Below are 11,227 nucleotides of genomic sequence, written 5' to 3'. Positions count from 1 at the left end.
CGCGTTATCAATATTTTATAACATCGTGTTTCTACAGCTTCGCCAAATACTACCTGTCGTAGCTATACGGCAACGATTTGGATTCCTTGCGAATTTAGTGACTACCAGGCTTCGTCCTGTAGAAAATGGCCATTCCGAAAATTATGATCTGCATCCTAGTCACCTGCGGAAATAAATTTGTGTCCCGTTTCGGGTGATTGCGCTGTATGGAATGCGCAATCACCCAAAACGTGCCACAGCGGTGATTGCGCCTGCGTGACTCTGCATTCATGCAAAACATGAAAAGGAGGGAAGGTTAGATTATTTTTCGAAGGAATTGAAACACCGCATATAGGCTCCGGACAGCGCCCAGATGGCGACACAGAGGCCGCGACACCCAGCGCCCCTTTCGGCAGATATGCGCAACAGTGGGTTGGTCCTCGCAAGCCGGTACGCCCCTGGCTATTTCGGCTACGTTAATAAATCATATTAGCCGCTTCTTTTGGGTTTAAAACAAAGTAATAATTTAAATAGTAATCCTTCCACATAGTGCAGAGTAATCGTGGAGGATTTATTCGGTTTAACAAGTCCGTATAGGCATGATGCCCAGAAGAGAAACGCTTGTACAGTCTGCGTGCGGGCAAAACTTTGTCTAGATCAGCATGTTTCGCTTCAAAAAAAATATCATAAGCGTAATTTATATTGTTCAACCCACAAAACACAAGGCTTTGCCTGCAAATATATCAGACGTTGCGCGATGTTTGCGCGCGGGGTTACCCATCAATGTGAGTGCACTTGCGACTGCAGAGCTACTATATAACTGACCCACATCGGTGTCACATATGGGTCTTTGATCCCAATGTAATGCTCCATACATGTAACAGAATGAAATTCCCATTTATTTGTGTATAGCGAAAGTGATGACCTTAATAAGTGCAGGCTTCGCCGAAAAACATTTGGACTTCCAGGTGTATAGATACCAGCTGTATAGAAACTTGCGCCGAAAAAACAAACTTCGGTAGAAGGCTATCACAAAAAATGCCATTGGGCGGGGATGGGGTGGTGGAATGGCAAGCGGATATTACGGAATATTCATATTCAGGATTTGTTTTCTTTTCACGCCAACAGGTCCAGCATGACATATCTGTCAGAAAGAAATCGTAGCGCTTTTATTACCGTCAACACCCTTGCAGCAAAAGTCACTTGAAAAAAACGTAGTTCCATCAGGACACCCCTAACTGGTGCGGAGTGACCGCAGTCACAACAGATATGATAAATAAAGTTTGCCCTCCTCCCTCCCATCCCCGAACGCGAAAAGTTCGTCCTGCGTTCGTATATTTCCAACTTCTATTGCGGAACGTCGTAGCTGTATTTTTATTTGCTTTTCAGTGGCTTAGACCACATTTTCATTGTTTCTTTGCAAGAAGAGGCGGTGACTTTACGCTATCCAACAGATCACGAAACATTTGGGAACGTTAACAACTGTAAGTGTTAACTCCCCATATTTGGTCACAGGTATCTAACACGGCTATATAAGCACGTAAAATATTACATGAAGCAGAGTAGAATCGCTGGGTGATAATTATATACGATGCCCTGACAGTGCTGGGAGAGGGTGGGGCCCGCTTTCGTACCAACTTTATGCTAACTTGTGTGTATTTACCGCCTGCCCATACACCCTGGCGCCCGTAATCCAATCGCTTAGTGTGGGTTTTTCAAGAGTCCGTAACCACGCTTCGTATCTGCGAAATAAAAGAGAGAAGAATAATCCGCGGCCGAATGCAAAGCCTTGAACACACGTTTCCCAGTTGTGTCGACCTATGGCTCGGCAGCAAGGCGACAGCATATTATCAGCGCCCCGTTTCATTTACAGGCTTCCCCCTGCTATATATCCGTTCTGATTGACTTTGTTGCAGTATGTCGTATACATACACGCAAAAAGCGCTTTGACACACGTTTTGCAATGTGGCGTTCATGGGCGCTGAAGGCAGTCGGCGCGGCGGGACCGACCCAGAGTTGCGCGGGTCTGTCGTGGCGGGCGCTGCGCTCTCCCGGCAAACTTCGCTGTCTGGAGCCTATAACTATGACAAATCCTCTCCTTGAAGAACAGTTATAGCAACGCAATTAGTAGACCTCACACGAGAATGGAACCGTCTTATCTCAATGACCGGTTTTAAGCGTTTGTCTTGATGGATACCCACTACGCCGCCGCGTAAAATCTATACAGCATGAAAAAGAGCGAAATGATTTCCTGACGTTAGAAGTCAATTTATTTGTTAAAGACTCGCGTTGCAGCTCGAGCTAATAAACGCAAATATTTGCCGGGCTGGACTTCTACGTATTTCAGACACTCTTGCCCGAAGACACAGTTATACAATGTCGGATTGAAACGATAATATTTGAAAATATTTTCATCAAGTATGGAAATTGATAAAAAATTTTAAAGTTGTTAAACAAGAAATTAAGCGTAGGCTTATTTTTGTGATTTTTTTCATACAAATCCTTTTTTTGCAGTGTGTTTTATTTAAAACTAATCCTGTCTTTTTAAATTCTGAAAAAAAAATTAAAATACGCGCTTGGGAATAATAATAAAACCACGAAATATAACTAAAGTAGCGCCCTTGCTTGCGCTCACCGCACAATAATTACGTCCCAGAATTTCCACAGACCGCGAAGCAGCAGTGAGATCGTGGTGAAGATCACCTCCGCAAGCCCCGAAATTCTCTGCCCATACAGGAGGTGAACAGCGTGAGAAGTACACGGATGAGAAGAAGTCCCATTTTAGGGACAGTGGCGTCCGAGGAATATCGTATTTCTACATTTGCTCAGACACGAGCAGATGCGTGTCATTTTGATTTCTGGAACATTAAAACATCCCAGTCCCAGACAGAACAATTCTTGCCCACAGCTTTGATAGTTCTCATTTTGTGTCCGAAATTACTTGACTTTCTAAGATTGCAAAGACGGGCTGGTTGGTTCATAAACATCAAAAAAAAAATTACAGAGGACATCTACGTTTGGGTCTTCGAAGAGCGTTACTTCGACTCCAGGGAAGCGTTCTGGAACTAAATTTCTGCATTTACGATGTAGGCATCACGAGAACTCAAGGTCGGCGAAAATAGACGGGGTAGCAGGAAGGGCGTTCAATAGCCGTGTACCAGAAGAAAGAGACTGAGACCCTCTATGCTTCAGTGGCTTACGATGGGAGCGGGAGATGTTGCGGCTGCGAGGCTTTGGTCCGTGTGAGGGAGGGAGAAGTTACCTTCTCCCTGCTTCATACCGACCAAAACCTGGCCGCCACATCCTTTGAAATGAGGCCGCTGAGTGTAAGTGTTTCAAAGTGTTCATTTTCAAATTTCGGTACTGCACTGAACGTTTTTTTTTTTTTTTGGGAAGAGAGAAAGACACAAAGTTGAGATTTTTTTGCGGAAGAAATACTGGAGGGGTTTTGTAAAAGGGGGTAAAAAGATGTGAGAGAGCTGAAAGGTGGAAACTGAAGTCTAAGCCATGGATGCAGAAGGTCCTTCTCTCGCCTGTCCAGTCAGCTCGCGCTGATCCTGAGATAAAGAGCTGGTCAATACTGCCTCCGATGTTTGAATGGAAGTATAATGTGTTATGTTTGCCTTGTTCGCTCATAAGCATAGCCCTGTACATTCCTAGGTTACGGAGAAGAGGGTAAACATTCCCCCAAATTTTGCGGAGAGTTAATTTAATCTACGATGTCGCCTCCTTCGCTCACCCCAACATCTTCGCCCACATTTATTGTTAGATACTTGTGTTTGTTTATCCACCACAGAGTTCGCGGAGAAAGAGGGGAGGTACTTTCTTCCATATGATGACCCTGCCCGATGTCGTTTTCCGAGCCCGCCCTTGGTGCCAGGCAAGCGGTTTGCCTGGTTTCAATGTCAATATCATCAACAGACCCTTCAGGTATACGGCAGGACGAAGGCCTTCACCCGCTCATGTACGGCGCTGCCAAAATTTATTCTTTTCGTCCTATTTTTTCTTACTTGATCCCTCCATAGATCTAAAGTCCTTCCCCTTCTTTCAGGCCGATACTTGTCTGTCCATTCTGTTGCGCTGCTGGCCCACCGGTGTCAGGTTGTCTCACGCTAAAAATTGCGAGGTGGAGGGCTGCCTTATATGCTGCCCTGGTGAGGGTGGTCACTTGATCTTCTTCGCCGCGGGTAGTTACAACGGTACGGTACGCTCAGTGAAATCCGCCTTGTGATCAAGGGCTTCATGAGTCTTATCGTTTCATCTCTCATTCTTGCTCATCTTTTGGTTACGAGCTTTATAATGTGGGCACGTCGTTAAAGATTTTCTCTTTATTTTTAGTGTTTGTCAAGCCGGCTCTGCCGCTGGACTCTAGGACACGCCGAGAATTCTTAGCTGACTAATCTCTGGGAGAATATCCGTACCTATTTTCAGAGTCACTTTTAACTTTGCCCCATGGTGCCTTGGATCGTTTGTCAAACACAGCTTTCGCCGGAAGCAGAACCGCGGGAATATCGAAAATAGTTGGAAAATGCATGTATTAGACGCTATACACGGGGTTTTGCTTCAGTTGGGTTCTGCTGATATTGTATGCTTTCCTTGATTTCTGAGTGACTGGCGTTAATCCTTTGCTCCTGTTTTAGTTTGGTGACCCAACGCTGGGGCCGGCTTCAGTTCCTGTGTAAAACGAGCCGCGGTGGCTCAATGGTTAAGGCATTGCGCTACTGCGCCGAAGCACGCAGGTTCAATTCCCGGCCATGACAGCAGTTTTACAGATGGAAGCAGAAAAGAAAAACGCACGTGTGCCGAAAGGACGCCAAAGATCCCCAGGTTATCGAAATGAATCTGTAACCCTCCACTACTGCTCGCCTCGTAACCCGGGTGTGGCTTGGGCACGTGAATAACCAAAAATTTGAATTTTTATCTACCGCTGGAGAGGTGCTTTAATTGTGATTGCGCCACTTTCGGGCAGCACTGGCGATTATCGTGCGAGCATGCTACCACCGAGACCATGTAGAACAAACTTATTTGCGCAGGCGCGGAATCTGCTGGAAATGCGTGTCTTTTCTTCTCTATCCGCAGTAGCATTATTGTCCTCCTTTCCACACTTATGTTGCCGTTGTGTCATATTCCATATTTAGGCGAACACTCGCATCTCGCTACCTCAGTCGCAGCTTCCGGGTGGCAGCAATGACGTGTTTCCGTGGACGCTTGATGGGCACGGCTGGTAGTGGACGGCTAGCAGACGCGGGGAAATTGAAAAATGAGCCTAGGAACAATATCACCAGAGTCCTTGAATGTTTTTCTGGTCATGAAACTCCCGGTCAAGTTTTGTACGGGGACAAAAGCTACCGCGAGTGGCGCCACCGGAAATCGGAGGGCATAGGGCAGCCGCCGCTGCTCTGTAGCTAGACCGGCAGGCAGGAACGCAGTAGCTGCATGCCCGTTCGCACCACATTTTTTCTCCACTCACGAAATGACGAGTTCATTTGAGCAGCCGACGACACGTAAAGCGAAAGCGCACTGCTGATAAGGCGGCGAGCGTCTGTTTCATCTTACTGCGTGGTCCGTTCCCTGCCAAACGCGCTCTGGCCACGCTCCCGGCTGCCCTCCTATCAACACCAGCGGAGCGTCGCGGCAGCCTACGAAGCTCTACCATAGCGTGAAGGCGAAGTTTCATGACCATAAAGGCATTGAAAGACTCTCGTATCACCTTAAAAACCGCTAACAGTAACGAAACGGAAAGCGAGAAAGAGCGCTGACCTATAATTTAGTACATTTTAATGCGCGTAGGCAATATAAGAAAATGCAGAAAAAACACAAAATGAAAAAAAAGGCTGTATTGTAGATATCCCATATGGTTGGCCAACAAGTAGACACACGGCTTGCTGACGCACGAGCCCGCTGCCTCGTGAATCAAAAAGCTCTAGATCTCGCGTGTTCTCGGTCCCCGCAGCGCTCGAGGACATTACTCTCCTGAAACAGGGACTCGTGCGAGGGCTCGTTCACGCATGAAGCAACATGTGTGGCAATATTGCTACCAGTAAAGGATTTTATAAAATTGCCGTTCAAGGGAACACAATCATTAACTCATATTCGCGATTGTTCAATATACTACCCACTGCCATAGAGGGAGATAGATGGAGATCTTGTACACTGCTCTGGTCGTGCACTCAATTAAACACTGCGTGTCGCATGTTGCAGATGTTGCTCCTTTGCTCAGCCGAGTTCACCGCCTTGTAAAAGCTGCCGCACTTTCTGGAAGCATAAAACACAACACGCATCCCTGAACGTTCTATAATCATTTTCAGTTTGTGAGAGCCGCCGTGAATATATGGGATAACCGTCGTCGTCCTGTATTGTTTGCGCTCCCTGGGACGTGTTCCTACTCGCTCTTCTGTCAGTGACTTGTTGTACAGGGTAGAGATAAGGTCCTCGGTGTATCCAGACATTAGTAAACGCTTCACCTGGTCCCGGAACATAACCTCTATCTGATGATGGCACGATCTGAACAGGGCGTTCTTCAAAACGGCTGTAGCCACTCCCCGTTTTACGGGCTTGGATTGGGCCTAGGAGTGCGGCAGCAGTGCCTTCTGGGCTCTCGGTGCGTATCCCCAATACAAGTTGTGAGGAAAAGACCCAAGTTTCGTTTTTTTCCCCTTGTGTGTGTTTTTTTTAATTATTACACTGTGACATGGGCCGTGAGTGAACTCAAGCTACCAGTGCAACACGGAAGAGAAGACGACGGGCTGTGGGCAGGTGGCGCGACAGCTGGGCAAAAATCGAGGGAAGAGGAGAACGAAGCCAGAAGGGCTACGAGTGGGACGTGCGAAGAGGCTCGTGCCACGGAACCACGGGCTGGGGGACGTTCCAGAGGAAGAGCTCCTGCCGTCGTTCCTGCTGCGGGCCTTCACCCAGGGCGTGCCTACCTCATCCGGTCCTGGTGGCTTGTTCCAGGACCAAGGGGCGGCCTGTCGAGCGGCTCCTGCCAGGGCGCAGTTGCCGAGTGCGGGCCTTGGCCGACGCTACCGAAGCGCTCATCTCCGGGGTCGTTCGTGGGACGTGGTCCTTGCGAGCTCAGCTTGGATCAGACATCGATGCGCTGTCCCGTGGCAAGCGCCGCACACGGTAGAGCAGCTGTGTGCCGGCGACGATCCAGTTGCAGCAGTCGTGCCACCCCTGCCCTCGCTCGCTTCGACGGCCACATCAACTGGCGACGAGAAGGCGTGGGGACCTGTCCGTGAGACGACGCCTTTAATATTCTGAATCCTACTCGCGAGGAACGTTGGTGTGGGGCAGAATAAACAGTAGCTCGAGCAGTGCCGAACTGTATTTCGTGGTCAATTGTCATGTGAGACTGACGCGAAATGCCGATGTATTTTGTTTTCTCGCTCCCGTAACTCAGGACTTGTGGAACAAATAAACATCTGATTTTCTTTTTCCCTCTTCACAACGTCTCTGTCGCCTCCTTTCTCGTCCGACAGCACACGAAAGCGTGACGAACGTCCATTCACCATCACACAAGTGTTGCTCGCTGATCCAGTCTCAAGTCTACGCACTTCAGTTGCCCATCAAGTGTCAGCAGCTTGGTGAGGACGAATTTCCAAAGTACAGAGGCGAACGCTCCGCACAAATTTGGTACCTCCTTTACGCCCTCATTCCTGTCCTCTAGATAACCAAGATGTAGTCCACGTACCGGAAGGTCCTCACCATAGGACCCCCCTCCAACGCTTTTTGCGGACGTCTTTCCAGGCTGGAGAACAATAGAAGGCTAGGCTGTGGAGCAAGGCAGGAGCCGCTGAACACTCTCTTCTTCTGAATGAAGCATTCACCACTCACGCCTTCTCCATCCGCGAACCAGTGGACTCATGTTTCAGCAAGTCGTCACTGTACTTGTGGTTCAAACAGATGCTACATCTTCAATCTTAACTTTTACTGCGAAGTAGTATGTCTCACCTCCGCCCTCCACCGGTTTCCATTCCGGTGAAGCCGATTTACTCGTTGCCGCTCTGGGCCCCTCCCGCCACCGCCAACCCCTCTTTCACAACGGTTATTACAACGGTTATTCCCCTAGCAACCACCGATGTCTTCCACAAGTTGCGTAGTCGGCTGACAGCACCCGAAGTGCCGTTATAAGATGATTGCGGAGAATCAAGAACAGCACGAATTGGTGTAAAAACGCGCGAAAGTCATAGCCGCTGCCACCGCCGAGAATCTAGCCGAGGCCTTTGCTGCCCCAAATTACACCTCGCCAACTAGCTGTGGGTACTTTCCAGTTGAAAGTAACGTGCCCCGTTGGACCGCCCGAGTGACTGCCTAATTCCTTCGCTTGGAAGCCATTCCGAGAGAAAATGCCACGTCGGCGGCCCTCGTTGACCAGTTTGTCATCGTTGTTTTGGCGGAAGAATAATAATCTTAGTCTGGCCACGTATAAAGTCTCTCAATCTCTCTTCGCCGTTGTATTTCACGCCTAATTATGCGCCCATCTCCGGGTGCCTGTTCAGGCATGTACGGGTTTGGGGTTGAGGGGGGGAGGGGGGGGGCGTGCATGTACGCACAGCAGGTCTTAATCCTGCTACCGAGGACATAGCCGTAGGGGTGGGGGTATGAATTTTCACCGTTGGAGGCTCATGGCTCAAGGCGCATGTCAACTGTCCTCCGCGATTCAATGGTTTGGATGTGTGGGTTGGTGTGTTGTTCAGACAATAGGATGCCTACGATTGGGCAGCGTAAGAGGCATTCACGTGTGTTTGAGGCAGAATAAAGGTCATGGCCTTCGAGGTGTTAACTCGCTATAGGATGGAGGCGTGTTGTTCGCTTGGATGAAGAAGAGCGGAAACTGAAGAAACGTCAGCCCGAACAGAAACGTAAATGGACGGGGAAACGGAAAGCCGCTGCCCCCGGCGTTGTGGCCTCAAGTTCCGACTAGTCGAGTAGCTGCGAATCCCTTCCGGGGGAAGAGCAACTGGGCCATTTTGAACGCCGACTTGGAAATTAGCACTTACCTAGCTTAAGGTGCTTTCAGGGAGACATTTTCGATTATTTCACTTGAAATCACCCGCTCATAACTGGTTGCCGGCTAAGGCTTGCACAGGTTGGAAGCAAAGTGACAGGAGGAGGCGTGGCGGACACGCGCAGCTAAAGGGTTTATGCCCTTAGAAATCCTATGTCCGTTGCGTTGGCGCGAGATTTACGAGGCCATCAAACAGACCAATGCGACCGGTACGATGTGCTCAGTGGCAGAGTGGATTGGGTTTGTGTGTTACACAAACTATGACGAATACAACGCGGGAGGAAAATATATAGCTCCACTTTTGTTCACTAGTATAAAGGTAGAGTCTTTCAACATTTCATACGGGTAGTTGGCTGGGAAGTGTGACCAGCGAATCGTGCACCTTCGCAGATCATCCGCTTACACAGAAGGAAAGGGCAGTAATTTTTACTCTTTCTGTTTCGTTTCTGCATTTTTTATGTTGCCTGCATGCAATAAATATTATTCAGTTGTTAGTCCACGCCCTTGTTTGTACCTTCCATGTCTTCCATTACATCTCTGTGCGGTGTTTTTTTGCGATATTTATAAACCAACTAGCCCATGTTCACACTCTGGTACAGTTTGTTTCTTCGGCATCTGATTCTCTAAATTCTTTGTACTTTCCAAAACCCTCCTTTTTGCATCAGTCTTCTGACGTGGGACCTGATGCGGTTCCCGCCTGTACTCGTTTTTTATAAGAAACTCGTACATCCCAGTAGAATTACGCCGACTCGTTGGTCGACTTGCCCTTTCACGAGCTCACGGCCTGCGTGAACTTTGTATAGTCCCCTCTGAAGCGTGGCGCCAACTGCGATTTTTTACGGATTGCCTGAAACTCGCCTGTTTCCGAGAGGCCCCTCCAGGTTTTGGTAAGCATCGCTATAACTACCCACAACGTACAGCGTTGCGGATTTTATGAAAGGTTTGAAAGGTTTGAAATCTTTGAAAGGTTCACCTACACCTCATTTGTCTGATCACTGTCGTTAGTGTCCTACGCGTTCCTGTCAGCCCCTATTTGAAAAAAAAACGGTCTTACTCTTCCCTCATTCGAATCAGCTAAAGCGTGAAATAATAGAGGCGTTCAATAAAAACAGGCTTGGTGACGAGTGCATTAGTCAGGCTTCCATTAAGTTACATGATAAAGTGGCTTATCTTGCTTGTTGGTGATACTATGTAGGAGCGAACTTGTTTCCTCCTTTTACTGCAAAGCAGTATATGTCTAACCCCCCAGTTTTCATTCCGGTGTCATTGATTTACTCGACACCGCTCCAGGGCTCCTCCTCACCAGCGCTGACACCTCTGTCACAACTATTTTCCCCCTCGCCTCCACCGATGCCCCTTTGGCAAGTTGCGCTGTCGGCAGCTAACGGCGGTATGCGGTGATCAGATGATTGAGAAAAATAAACCTAAGCATGGATGGGCGTAAAAAATGTACTGACGGTTTCTACACTCCATAACATGAAATTTGTGCGCAGTGCGACCTGCAGTCTTCTCGGTCACGGCGCATTTCCGCTGCTTCTCAGGAAGTGTTCGTGTTATCAGCGAGCGTACGGCGGCGTGCGCTACTCTGCTGCTACCTCACATGGCACCGCCGCCGCCGGCCACCATCTTGCAAACCGTGTTTAAACCTCCCGCGCAGATGAAACGTGGTTCGGATTAGCCCCGAACAAGGGAGCAGCGAGAATGTTGTTGCATATCGTGCTTGAACCTCCCGCGCAAACGTCACGTGGTTTAGATTAGCGGAGAATAGAACAGCGTCTGGGGAAAGTGTCCGGAGGAGGGCGCTCTTTGGTGGCCCCGCTTAGGGTGCCTGGATGTTCCTCCTCGCCGGAGGGGCGGGCGAGGAGGAACATCCAGGCACCCTAGCCCCGCTTTTCCGCCGCAGTTTTGATGATGCATGCGTCTTCTGCACACCAACAACGCTGATGAGAGTACTTTGCAGTCTCCACAGACGTGAAGCAATGATGAAACTTTTAATTTGAACGCCTGAAATGAGCGACTGCCGCATTGTAATGAGAACAGAAAGGCGCTGTCAGCGTGATTATACGACCCAAGAATATCACACGCAATCACGATTTTAACGCCCTTCGTAACTTACGGCACCATGTTTACTTTCACTATGGGGTTGTATATTCTTGCTGATGTCGCCAGGGGATAACGCCAGATGCATTGCTAAACAACGTGTCCTGTTAACCTGGTTAGTGAACATAACGATGCCTT

Source organism: Haemaphysalis longicornis, unplaced genomic scaffold, assembly GCF_048455015.1.
Source record: "Haemaphysalis longicornis isolate Haplotype H1 unplaced genomic scaffold, Haemaphysalis longicornis Haplotype H1 scaffold_8, whole genome shotgun sequence".
NCBI classification, from domain to species: Eukaryota; Metazoa; Arthropoda; class Arachnida; order Ixodida; family Ixodidae; genus Haemaphysalis; species Haemaphysalis longicornis.
Note: the sequence above shows the minus strand (reverse complement) of the source record.